The sequence below is a fragment of the Apodemus sylvaticus genome, chromosome 17 (genome assembly GCF_947179515.1).
Source record: "Apodemus sylvaticus chromosome 17, mApoSyl1.1, whole genome shotgun sequence".
Lineage (NCBI taxonomy): Eukaryota > Metazoa > Chordata > Mammalia > Rodentia > Muridae > Apodemus > Apodemus sylvaticus.
The window spans coordinates 42537709-42550868 of NC_067488.1; the positions used below are offsets into that span (position 1 = coordinate 42537709).

At 44.3% G+C, this 13160-nt stretch overlaps 1 protein-coding gene across 11 annotated transcripts in view; it reads right to left on the bottom strand.

Moving 5' to 3' along the window:
- Positions 1–10458, bottom strand: part of Ptk2 (protein tyrosine kinase 2) — a 201556-nt gene extending 191098 nt beyond the window's left edge. For 5 of the 11 annotated variants that reach the window (XM_052161697.1, XM_052161696.1, XM_052161705.1 and 2 more), the window contains exon 1: positions 9622–9813. The gene's annotated coding sequence lies outside the window, so the exon portion shown is untranslated. Of the gene's footprint in view, positions 1–9621; positions 9815–9850; positions 10139–10354 lie in introns of those variants that run through there. The other 6 variants (XM_052161703.1, XM_052161704.1, XM_052161702.1 and 3 more) reach the window with 3 other exon arrangements.
- Between the last annotated feature and the right edge of the window lie 2702 nt (positions 10459–13160).

A 13160-nucleotide genomic window follows, 5' to 3' on the forward strand; every position in this document is an offset into this window, starting at 1 on the left:
TCTGGTGTGTCTGAAGAGAGCAATGGTGGTGTACTCATATGCAGAACATAAATAAATAAATCTTTTAAAAAAATCCAGCACAATGAAATTTGCCCACATAAAGCCTGGTACAACAACACAGCATTTACACCTATTATCCCAGAACTTTGAGAAGCAGAAGGAGGACCATCAGCTCTAGGTCAACCTGAGCTACAAGGTGCCTTATCCAGCCAGGGATATAAACTTCACTTAAGAGTAGTTCAACTCCCTCTTGACCCAGTTTACTTTCTCTTTATACTCCCACCCACTGTACCTTAGAACAGCTATAGGACCTTACTGGAAAAAGGGAAGGGAAGGCCCTTTAGAAACCCATGTTAAATGGTGTAACCACAAATGTTATATAGCTATTACAACAGTAGGGGCAGCTCTCTTGAGAAGCCCACACTCACACTCGGGTGTGTTGGTCTCCATCTATGCTGTTTCTTTTTTTCTTTTTTTTTTTCTTTTTTGGTTTTTTTTTTTTTTTTTTTTTTTTTGAGACAGGGTTTCTCTGTATATCCCTGGCTGTCCTGGAGCTCACTCTGTAGACCAGTCTGGCCTCGAACTCAGAAATCCGCCTGCCTCTGCCTCCCAAAGTGCTGGGATTACAGGCGTGCACCACCACCGCCCGGCAATCTATGTTGTTTCTTTAAAACCTCCAACTCTACCCACTATGGACTCATCCTGAAAATCTCTACCTGTGTACAGTCTAGAGAGCAGTTTCACCTGAAACTACAGATCCCTGAAAGAACTACTTAGCCACTAAGGAGCATGGAGCTATGCACCCCTGACACTCTTGCAACCAACAGCAGGGAAGGGAAGGGCACCAAACAAGGCCTTAGCTAAAGCTCCAGATCTGTTTAAGTGCCCACTGACAGTCCTGGGTCATTAAGACCCTGTGTGTCCAAGGGTTCAATTGTTCCCCTCTCCTTTCTAAAGAAAGGTGTCATGAATTATTGTATTTCGTTTTAACAGGAGTATTAATGTTATAGCATGTATGTTCCCAAAGCAAGCTCCTTTGCTATATATCTAAGTATCAACCCGAATAAACACAAAGAGCCAGCAATATCAAACAATAAATAGGGATGATGGCAAAGGTGATGAAACCATAGAAAGTATGTTACAACATTCTGGGGTCTTTGTGCGATATAGGGAGGAGTTGGTTTTAAGGTTAGGTCTCATATATCCCAGGCTAGCAAAAGAATACAAATATCTCACTCTCTTTGAGCTGCAATTTAACAGACAGAACAAAGATGTACATATGATTGAGTACTTTGAAAACTAGAAAATTTTAATATAAACATTTATTTTTAATAACTGTTATCTTTTGAGAAGCATTTAACTAGGCTAAGCACTACACAATCCTGGAGTATATGACACAGACTGTATCATTTAATTCTCTCAACAAATAGCCCAGGGCTCTATTATTTGGCCCATTTAACTAACAAGAAAAAGTAAATGAGAAAAATCAACAACTGAACCCAAGATCAAGGGCTGCAAGACTGGGCCCTTTATCAAAGCACTCCCAATGGTTATTCCACTTCCAAACATGCTCCTCCTCTCAACGCCCTTACCTTCAACAGAAACCTTGTTATTCACAAGGTGGACCCATGAGCCAATGGCTCTGGCACTGTTCTAGCTATGTTTCTACTGCTGCCATAAAAATCATACCATTGAAACAAAAGCCAGATACCTCCATAAACAGGCTGAATTGGAGCCTCATATGAAATAAGATCTACAAGAGATGTATGTACATGTACAGTAAAATTTGAAAATCCTAATTCCGCACCTGCACATGCTGTCTTGAGCTGTTTCTCCAATTCAAATGCATATCCCTGTACAGAGCCTCCTAACTTGCTTGCTGAGATCCCAAACCTAAAGGTACACCAGGACCAACAGCCACTCCCTGAGCTGCCCAGGAACCAACCCACCTTTTCTTCTGTTCTCAGTCTGCTCCTTCATTAACTACTTACAGAATCTAAACCACAATCCAGCTTTCTGAACCCTCCTTCAGAGTAAAGGACAACTAGGCAATTAGGAATGTCCCAAGTTCCTTAGAATGAGAAAGTACAATAGCCACCAAGAGCAGAGGAGAGAGTAGGGAGTGCTTCTGTTACATTCTCAGCTCTTAACAACTGAAGAATAATCCCAAAACTGGAGGTGCATGTGTTACAAAGAGTCTCCAACACATCCCTAACAACCCTTACTACCAAGCAATAAGATATACTACGTGAGTTATCAAAGGTCTTTAGCTTTCCTGTGAGCAGTTTGTGCTTCTGCTGCTTCTGGGTTATTAGAAACTTAACGAGAGATCCATCAGCCAATCTGTACACAGCCACCAACACCTAGGCTTACCCTTGCTCTATCTTCCCATTCTTCCTCTCCACCAGGTTATTCTCCCCTTGGACCCTCAAAATGGGTAGTATGGACTTTCTGCCAGCCAAAGCACTACACAGCTCTGCTCAGCAGTGCATCCAAAAGCAAGGACATTAGGGGCAATGAATCTAGAACACAAATCAATACAAACTGAACATATTTTCACATTTTTCATGACTGATTAGTATTTATAAGTGAAATACACACACACACACACACACTCCATTTGCAAGCATGATAATCCACAAAGCAGACAGATCTCCGTATTTGAGGTCAGATTAGTCTACCTAGTGAGTTCCAGGCCTGCCACGGGCTACACAGAGAAACCTTGTCTCAAAACAAAACACTGACAATGATGTACTAAAAGACACAGCACAGCTTCAATCACCATCTTTATCTCTAAGCCTCAAAAGAGTCCCAGAAACCACTTAGATTCATAGCTTCTTATGTTACATCATAAGCAAAAAAACAAAACAGCCGGGTGGTGGTGGCACAAGCCTTTAATCCCAGCACTTGGGAGGCAGAGGCAGGCGGATTTCTGAGTTCGAGGCCAGCCTGGTCTACAGAGTGAGATCCAGGACAGCCAGGACTATACAGAGAAACCCTGTCTCGAAAAAAACAAAAACAAAAACAAAATAAAGTAACTCAAAATAAGGCTGCCAAGATGGCTCAGTGAGTAAAAACTAACAATCTTGATTGGATCACAGAACACAGTTAAGGTAAAAGGAGAGACCCAACTCCACGAAGTTTCCTCTAACTTCCACATACACACCTTAGCACACATGTGCTCTCCCACAATTTTTAAATTAAGTCAAAATGAATTAAACCAAATGTAAAACTAAAACTCTTTAAATTCCTATGACGGTAGGGGAACTTCTGTGAACTAGAACTGAGCAATTCTTGGCTATTTACAACTGAAAAAAAAAAAAAAAAAGACTATATGCCAGACATATACCTGTAATCCCAGCACTCAGAAGGCAGGAGGCTAAAATGGCCTACATGAGCTACAGGCTAGCAGGGCTACATGTCCAAATACTGTTTGAAGTGGAGTAAGTCCAGTACTCGGATCCAGAAAGGAGAAATCAGTTTTGGAGACTAACCTGAGTAACTGAGTAACTGCAAAATAAGTAAGGGCTAGGAACATAGCATTGTAGAGGAAGAAGGGAAAGAAGAAAGCAAAGAAGAAAGGTAGTGAGGGTATGACAAGGGAAAAAGGGGGATGAGAAAAAGCCAAAATCCCAAGCATGCCTGGCTGTAGTGTTTCCAGGCCTACCTAGACTACAGTTTGAGGCCACCTCACTAACTATGAGTTAGGTTTTTGTTTGTTTGTTGTTGTTGTTGTTGTTTAGAATGTAAGGTAAAAACAACAGAAGGACAAAAATTAATTGGGTCCCTTCTTTATACTATACACCAAAATCAATTCCAAAGGAATTATAAAGTTAGATGTGAAAACACAATTATATATCATTTATAAAGAAAAAGTTTTGTTTATATCCTCAGGATAGGGAAAGATACAAAGAGCACCAAATCTAAAGAAAAAGATTGAAAAACCAGACTCTATAAAACCTAATTTCATTTTACCCAAAAGCAGCAAAAGTGGCTCAATGAAAATAACCAACAGAGAATGTATATGCATAGAATGCTCAAAACAGCCTATAACTCCAGTTCCAGCAGGACTCAACACCCTCACACTGACATACATGCAAGCAAAACACCAATGCACATTAAAAAGAGAGATGGGGGACAAAAGCCAGGCAGTGGTGGTACACACCCTTGATCCCAGAATTCAGGAGGCAGAGGCAGTTGGATCTGAGTATGAGGCCAACCTGGTCTACAAAGTGAGTTCCAGGACAGTCAGTGCTACACAGAGAAATACTGTCTCAAAACAAACAAAGAAAACAAAGAAAGAAAGGGGAAAGAGAGAAAGAGGCAAAGAGGGAAAGGGAAAGAGGGAAGGAAGGAAGGAAGGAAGGAAGGAAGGAAGGAAGGAAGGAAGGAAGGAAGGAAGGAAAGAAGGAAGGAAGGAAAAGAAGGAAGGAGGAAAGAAGAGGAAGAGGGAGAAGAAAAAACATGAACCAATTGAAAATATGGGCCAAGTGGCCAGCAGATGCATAATAAGATGTACAGCCTCATTATTACCAGGAAACGACTATTTAAAGCCTCAGAGCAGTAACACTACAGAAAACCACCAAGGGTGCAGAAGAGAGGCCAGTCAGGAGCAGAAGAGATCAGGGAAGAAAAGCCAGTAGGAGAAAGGAACTTAAGCACAAAGCCACTAACTCAACCTATGGGCCACTAGCCTCTGGAGACCAAATATCAGATATGCTGCTTATCAAATATTTAATTATGATTAACAGCAAAATTTACAGCTATAAAGTAGCAACAAAATAATTTTATAGTTGGGGAGATCACCACAGCATGAGGAACTGTATTAAAGAGTTTCAACACTAAGAATGTTGAGAACCAGGACTGGAGAGATGGCTCAAAGGTTAAGAGCACTGACTGCTTTTCCAGAGGTCCTGAGTTCAATTCCCAGCAACCACATGTTGGCTTACAACCATCTGTAATGGGATCTGATGCCCTCTTGTGGTATGTCTGAAGTCGGCTACAGGGTACATAAAATACATAAAATAAATAAATCTTTAAAAAAAAAAAAAAGAATGTTGAGAACCACAGGAACACAGTGTGTTAGAAATCATAATTTCCAGATAGGCGGTGGTGGCGCATGCCTGTAATCCCAGTACTCCGGGAGGCAGAGGCAGATGGATTTCTGAGTTTGAGGCCAGCCTGGTCTACAGAGTGAGTTCCAGGACAGCCAGAGCTATACAGAGAAACCCTGTCTCGAAAAAACCAAATTCAAAAAAATCAAAAAAAAAGAAAGAAAGAAAGAAAGAAAGAAAGAAAGAAAGAAAGAAAGAAAGAAAGAAAGAAAGAAAGAAAGAAAGAAAGAAAGAAAGAAAGAAAGAAAGAAAGAAAGAAAGAAAGAGAAAGAAAGAAAGAAAGAAATCATACTTTCCAACCAGGCAGTGGAAATTACACACCTTTAATCCCAGCACTCCTGAGACAGAGGCAGATGGATCTCTGAGTTCAAGACCATCCTGATCTACAGAATTATTTCCAGGAGAGCCAGGGCTACACAAAGAAACCCTGTCTCCAAAGAAAGAAATTATAATTTCCACCTGGTCTACACAGAAAGTCCTAGGACAGCCAGGACACGCAAAGAAACCCAATCTTAAAACAAAAAACAAAAAAAAAAAAAAAAAAGAAAGAAAAGAAATAATTTCCAGGGGTTACTACACAGGGAGCTCATGCCTCTGAGAGAAACACAGTTTTTCTTTGCTTTCCATAACTGTTCCCCTTACACACAATAACCCAAGAAAAATCACACAGAAAGTTTGAGGCTGTGTCAGCTACTAAAACAAAGAAACACCATCAAGCACTGCTCCACTCTTATGTATCTCTAACTGATTCTTAACTGACTCCAAATAACCAAAACTTTGATACTGTCAATGGTTAGTCTATATTGTGCTGTTTAAGTCAGAAGTTCAGGTCCTGAAAGTGCCTGAATCTACTTATCTAAACTTCCCAGGTACCATCACTCACATTCTGAAAACCAGTTAAGCTTTGTCCAGTTCCACAGGCCCTGGGTGGCCGTTTCTCCTTCAGAGCTGCCAATATGGGCCAGGTGACCCCGCAACAAGTTACTCTTAACTTCAACGTCCAGGTCTTCTGTATACACTGAGGATGGTACAGCACTTGCAGCCCAATGGTTCTCATAGGAAAAGAAGATTGAAGCAAACCCCGATTCGGGGCTGAGTAGGAAGGAAAACTCTCCTAGGTTTCACAAGAAGGCAGTGACACATGCAGAGACCAGTGATAAGATCACTCCCCTATTATAAGATGATTCCAATCATTTTCTTTCCAGCAAGGGGAAATATTCATCAGTAAATTCCTCATAGAACTACTTTAATTAATTTTAAGGCTGGTAAGAAAACATCTTCATGTCCTTAAACTCTGGTCAACACTAGAAATGCTCTCTTCCAGCTCCAGCAGCACACTCACACAAATTGTATTTCCAACTTCCAAGATTGCAGATTAGATACAACAGCATCCACTAAACTCCACTTAAACTGAAAGCTGAACCAAACAGACTTCTCTGAATATTATCTCCATACTAGAACCCAGTAAAAACAATTTTTTTAAATATCATAAATTATAGGCTTTATAATCAGCAATGCCTTTAAGGGGTTTTAAATATGATCTAGCATAATTCCTAGAAATTAGTACCAGAAACTGAGATATATAAATTTCATTTCTTGTACATGAGGCTGCTTTTCTTCCGTAGTCATAAACTTTTGCCAAAATGATGGTAGAGGAACAAAGCCAAAACGGCTCAAATGTCCACTATTAATACAGTTCAGATAGTGGTCAAACACACCTTCTCAATGTAGTCTAGTGAGACCAGTGAGTCTCAGAGGACCAGGAGGAGCCTGACAGCTGCACTCTTAAGGACCCTGGAGTGTATCACTACCAATACACACACACACACACACAGCCAATAACTTTGCCAGCCTTTTAAATTTCTTGAATTTAAATAATTCTAAAAGCATCAGTAAAAGACTCCAATAACAATTTATTGCTGATTATTTAAGGAATCTTAGTAGAGGAAATGGTAATGAAAATATGTATTCAAAGTGATAGACACCAAGATTTAAAGCAGAGTCCACTGAAACCATAATTGACTATTTTGGTCTTTACAGTGCTAGGACTCAAACCCAGAGCTTCATGAACACTTACTACCACTGAGCCACACTCCCTATATGCTTCTCCAATTGTGGTGACTATGACTACCAACAACAACAACAAAACACTTCAAATATTAATGCAGCAAAACTTTTCATGTGGGCTGGTAAGATAGCACCACAGGAAATAGCACTTGCCTGTAATAAGGCCAGCAACTTAAATTCTATCTCGGTTAGAAGGCAAGAAGCAACTACACAAAGTTCCTCTGACCTCCATACTTGCTCTGTGGCACACACCAACTTGCACACCTATCATACACACACAAATAATGAAAAACAAAGTTTAACTTTTAATGTGACTGAACTTACAAGAAGAAGTGACCCAGGTAAAAATTCATCTAAACTGAAAATGTCTAATCCAAACTAAAAAGATTTGCACATTATATAAACATGTTGAGTCACATCTTTTTAAACTCATTTTCTTTAATTATTTTCTCAAAATTAAGACATAATAGGGGGGAGGGAGTCGACTCAAAATTTCTGTGAACAAAGTTTCTACTTCTCTTATTCAAATTAACATCCCATGAAAGGGCCATGATTTCAAAACTAGTTTTATGACATTATACAGTGTAATATAAAATCCTTTCTTCTGCATGCTCAATCATCTTTAAAGCAACTAGGGTTAACACCGTTGTCTTTTTTTTTTTCTGGGGTGGGGGGGTCAGTGCCACTGATCAAACTTGAAGCCTTTCACACTTAGCACACAAAGAGCTAACTCCCCTGCCTACAAATGTCTGTATTTTAAATACTTCTCCAAATTCCTATCGAGAAGAGTTATCTAACCAGTTCCAGAACAGGATTTTGAGGACTGAGGGATTATGTAATTTCCAACAACAGGATTAGTGCTCCAAACCACTTCTTCACATACCCCGCTTCCTCCATGCTGCCTCCTCCCACTCTTCACAGCTACAGCTGGAACTCCACCCCCAACACTTCCTTGTTTAGTGGGCTGCCAGCCTCAAAAGCAGTAAGTCCCATCTACTCTAGGGAGTTTGCCATAGCACTCCCGGCCCCACACTATGGATTTTGAGCCAAAAGGACTTACCTGTCCAGGCATCATCTCTGCATGATCAACACAGTCCTAAAAGCTAACGGTGACTTGTGGGTCCCTCCCAAACAGAAGCCACCTTTGCCTGTATATCACGAATAAGTTAGAGTATATGGCAATGTCCCTAATAAAATTCTCTCCAGGAAAATGTATTCTTGTAGCTTTTTAATAAGCTCAAGTGTCTAGAAAGGAGGCCAGAGATCGGCCACCTATGACAGCCACAAATATAAAACAACTAAATACACAAGGATACTGGGAACCATGTCCAAGTCCCTTAAAGTTTCCTGTTAGGACTGGGGGCGTGGCTTTGTGGCCCAGCACTAACCGCGTGGGAAGCCGTGGGTTTCATGCCCAGGGGGAAAAAAAAGTTCATGTTTAAATACTACTCGAAACTCAACAGTATCACTGAGCGGAAATATTATCTATAGTGGACCTCCACAAAAACTCGTAGATATGAACTAATGTTATATGAACTAACTCTTTTAATGTCTGCATTCACAATACTTCTGTCCCAGGTCACTTCTCAGAGACCTGTCTTTCAAAGGAGACTTTTCATTCCTCGCTTTATAAATACACACTACAGAGAGAGAGAGAGAGAGAGAGAGAGAGAGAGAGATGCTGCTATTTCACTTCAAGTAGTAATAACCCATTACCACAACCATGATAAAGCTTCCATTCTAAGTTGAAATGCCAGCGCTGGTCAGAATCTAAAACGTACCCGCAAACTCTTGCAGTGCCTTCAGCTCCAACCTATTTCAACCAGTTCCCATAATCATTACAGTATTGCTATTATCCTGGTCTCACTGCCAAACACCCAGCTGCAGTCTAACTATGCAAGAATGAGACACTGTTGAAATGGCTTTCAAAAAGAGCAACTTTCTCCTCAGTGCATTTCTCCGCAAAAACAAACAAACAAAAAAAAAACCTTATAATTAAACGACACAAGTGCGCACACACAGACACCCTCGCTCCTCGGAGCGGTGCCACAAAAGCAGCCGGCGAGGACCGACAGCGCGCCGTGGCGGGGCTGGGTCGGGGCGGAGGGAACTTGGACAGCACAATGACTCCGGGGTTCGGGCAGTCGCACTGGAAGCCCCGCGCCGGCCACCCCGCGACTGCTCGGCACTCCGCCTGCCACCTCTTTTGTTTTTCGGCTTTCGGGCCTCCGGGCCCCCGCCGCGCCCGCCCCGTCGTCCCAGACCCCGCGGCCTCTCGCGCCCCAGCCCCGCGGCCTCCTCAGCCCTCGGGGCCCGGCCTGGCGAGGAGCGAGGCCAGGGCGCGGTGGGGGCCATGTCCGCCGAAGCCCGCACCGCGGCCCGCGCCGCCCAACGCCCTGAGCCCGCGCCTCCGCGGCCGTGGCCCGCGCCCCGCACTCACCGGCCGCCGCTGGGCGCGCGAGGCTGAAGCGGACAGACGGCAGCGGGGCGGCGCCGGCACCGGCAGCCGTGCTCTCTCCCACGCGCACGCCGGGCGCACGGCGGTCCGGCCGGCGGCGGTAGCGGTGGCGGCGGGCTCGCGCCCTCGGGCCGTGCTGAGTCGGCGCGGTCCCGCGCGTGCGCCGTGGCTGGGAGCGCGCGCCCACACCTCGCGGCGCGCAATGCCTCACCTCAGCGCAGAGCTCTACGCCTGCGCGATGCGGACCGCGCCTGCGCAGAAAAGTCCGGCGCGCCCGGCTCCTAGTAAAGTGTATCCCAGCTGTGCGGGCGTGGCGACGTCCGTGGATAGCGCTGTTCCGGGATGACGAGGTGGCCCCTGTAGCCGCCGCAGGGTCTGCGGACTAGGCCTGGGTCCCACACATTCACAGGAGCTCCTGAGCCGCAAACACGCCCACCCTGATCTTCTCCAGGCTTCACCACTTCAATAGAGGTTCCTGGGCTTTCTGTAGATGGGGAAACTGAGGCACAGAGTGTATTAATGGATCTCTATAGACTGTCCGAAAGACCATTTAAGAGTGCCTGGGGCCACTCACATTCCAGCCACTACCCCCACCCCCTGTAGATCTTAAGACTTCCCCAAGCCTTTCGGGGACAGTGGGTGGACAGGAGGTTCAAAGCTGGAGACCTCTGTGCGTGACTGCTGGGTTAGGAGCCAGTTCCAGGGCGGAACTTACCACGAAATGTGAGACTGGGGGACACCTTTGCCTGAATCAAGCAGGTGGCCCTTGTCCTTCTGAGCCGTGCCTAGTTTCTCTGAGTTTGTTTTTATGCGCAGGCACCCTACGGAGAGTCTTAAGCAGGAAGTAATGACTGATTTGTGTTCTCTGAAAGGAAAAAAAAAAAAAGGAAAAAAAAATCACTGGCATCCTTGCGGTAGGAAATGAAACCAGAGCGGGGAACTTTCATTTTTAATGGTGTCATTTTGATCTTCGACCACAAGTCAGCGGGGCAAGCAGGACAGGCAGAGAAAGGTGAACAAGGAACCACCAGCCATTCACATACCTGGGAGCTGTAATTTACTCATAGCAGAATCAGGTATAATAAAACGCTTTGGGTTGTCGAGATTTTGCCATATCTTAGTGTTTCTTTTTTATTGTTTTTTAATAATGAAGTGTATTAAACTTGGATTTGGACTAGTAGTGGTGGTTATGTTTGGGTTTTTTTCCCCCCAGATGTATTTATTTTATTGTACTTGTGTGTTTTCCTTGAATGTATATATGCGTATCATACGCATGCCTGGTGCACGTGGAGGGTGGAAGAGGGTATTGGATCTCTCTTCTGGATCTCTCTTCTGAAATTAGGGATAGTTGTGAGCCAGCCACCATATTGGTGGTGGGAACAGAATCTAGGACCTCTCCAAAGACAAGTGCTCTTAATCACTGAACTATCCCTCTAGCTCCAGTTTTGTTTAGTGTTGTCTCATTGTTGTTGTTTATTTGTTTGAGACATAGTTTCATGTAGCCCAGGCTGGACATCTGTGTAGCTGAGGATAGTCTTGAACACCAGCTCTTTCTACTTCCATCTTCTGGTGCTGGGATTAAAGATTATGTTACTATAGCTAACCTATGGTATTGTTCTGCACTTAAAATTATGAGGGATTATGTCTCTGCGTCACCTCAGGGCCCTGGCACTTTTTCTTCAGCCCCGTGTTAGGTAATGTCAGCTGACCACTTTGTTACTCAAGACACCCATTGCCCTGCTGTGCTCCCATCTGCCCCCCCTTACCCTGTTGTTTTCAAACCTATTGTTCATACCAGCTCAACACTACCCTTGTCTGTTTCTTGATTGTCTCTGCTCTGGACTTCTAGATTTATAGGACTTTTGTTTTGTTCACTAAGCAGTCCCTGGCACACAGTAAATATTTGTTGAGTGGGTGAATGAAGCTTTGCATGGTGTAAAATGAGAGATTATTATTTAAAGTATCAGAAGAGTGGGGGAGGGAGCTTGGATAGTGAATCAAAAGGGTTTGCATCAAAAATGGCTTTGTGAGAGAGGTAGCAAGCACTCTGTGGTGGACTAAAAAGGGTCCCCAACAAGAGGCAGAATCTGGTTTTCACCCCTTAAATCTGAACAAGTTTCATAATTTGCTTTAATCACTGTGATACATCATAGGTGACATGGTACAGATCACAGCTGTTTCTTCTAAACCCTGCCAAAGGAGCCAAAGTTAGCCTCCTGAACAAGCCACGTGGGACCCTGACAAAAAGCTGCCAGCCTCTAGGCTCTGCTGAGCCATCCTGCTCCAGCCAGATGGTTAGCCAGTAGCCCCCACACACAGGACCTTCAGAGACCAGTAATGTCCAGCTGAATCCAGTCCACACCTCCAAATTGTCTTAGTTACTTTGTCAAAACACCACGACCAAGGCAACTTATAAAGAAGGCAGTGGGGGCTCACAGTGCTAGAGGGTTAAGATGGATGACCATCATGCCAAGAAGCCAGGTGCTGGATCAGTAGTGGAGAGTTCACCTCATGATGCACAAATGTGAAGAAGCGAGCGAGCTAAATGGGAATGGTGCTGGCTTTTGAAAACTCAAAGCCTGCCCCCTCACCCCACCCCCTCACACACGCACACATACACACCTGTAACACCAAGGCCACACCCCCCTAATCCTCCCCAAACAGTTCCACCAGCTGGGGACCAAGCATTCAGATATGTGAGTCTTAAAGGCCGTCTTCATTCAAAACAAATTATTTTAAGCCCCCAGCCCGAGGTAGTTTGTTCCACAACAGTAGCTATCAGAAAACATTCCTCTCCCTAGGCTTATGATGACATCTAAAGCTCATGTTCTTGAAGGGCAGCTTTGCTTATTTTTAACAGATGAGAATGCAGGTGATGCAAAGAGACAGGAAAACAAACCAGAGAAAGCCCAGGCAAGGCAACCACGGGTTGCATCCTCTTGGCATGCTCTGGGTGGAAGAATCAGGTGACTATCAGTTTAGACTTGGCCTCAAGCTCAGCTAGTCACCAGCTAACCTTTAGGCCCTGGGCATGTGCCAGAGTGTCTCCACCTTTAAAATGGAACTTATACGGTATCTATAAAAATAGTACTGCCATGGGAAGAAAAGAGCTATTACAAAACAGCAGAGGGTCTGCTGGGTCAGTGTAATGACAGGGCATCACAGTGTGGCTGACAGATGGGAGAGCAGTGCCCAGGAGGCTGTCCTTATATATCCTATCATAGCCTCATAACCCTGCGGGGGACAGGGGTGGGGGAACCACCTGTTGCCAATACCCGCACTTCACGGATGTGAAAGCTGTGTCTTAGGATAAAAAGAATGAGCCAGATAACAAGGTGAAAATTTGAGGCTGCCTCCTTCCAACCACAGATTCTCTGTGCCTGCTCTTCCCTCCCTGGGTAGTCAGCGGCACCCGAGCCACCCCCCCTACGCCCCCCCACCCCCCTCTCCCTAGAGCAGTCTGCTGCACCCAAACCCCTTGCAAGAAAACAAAACAGCCAGCCCAACTTGGCTTCTCTCTT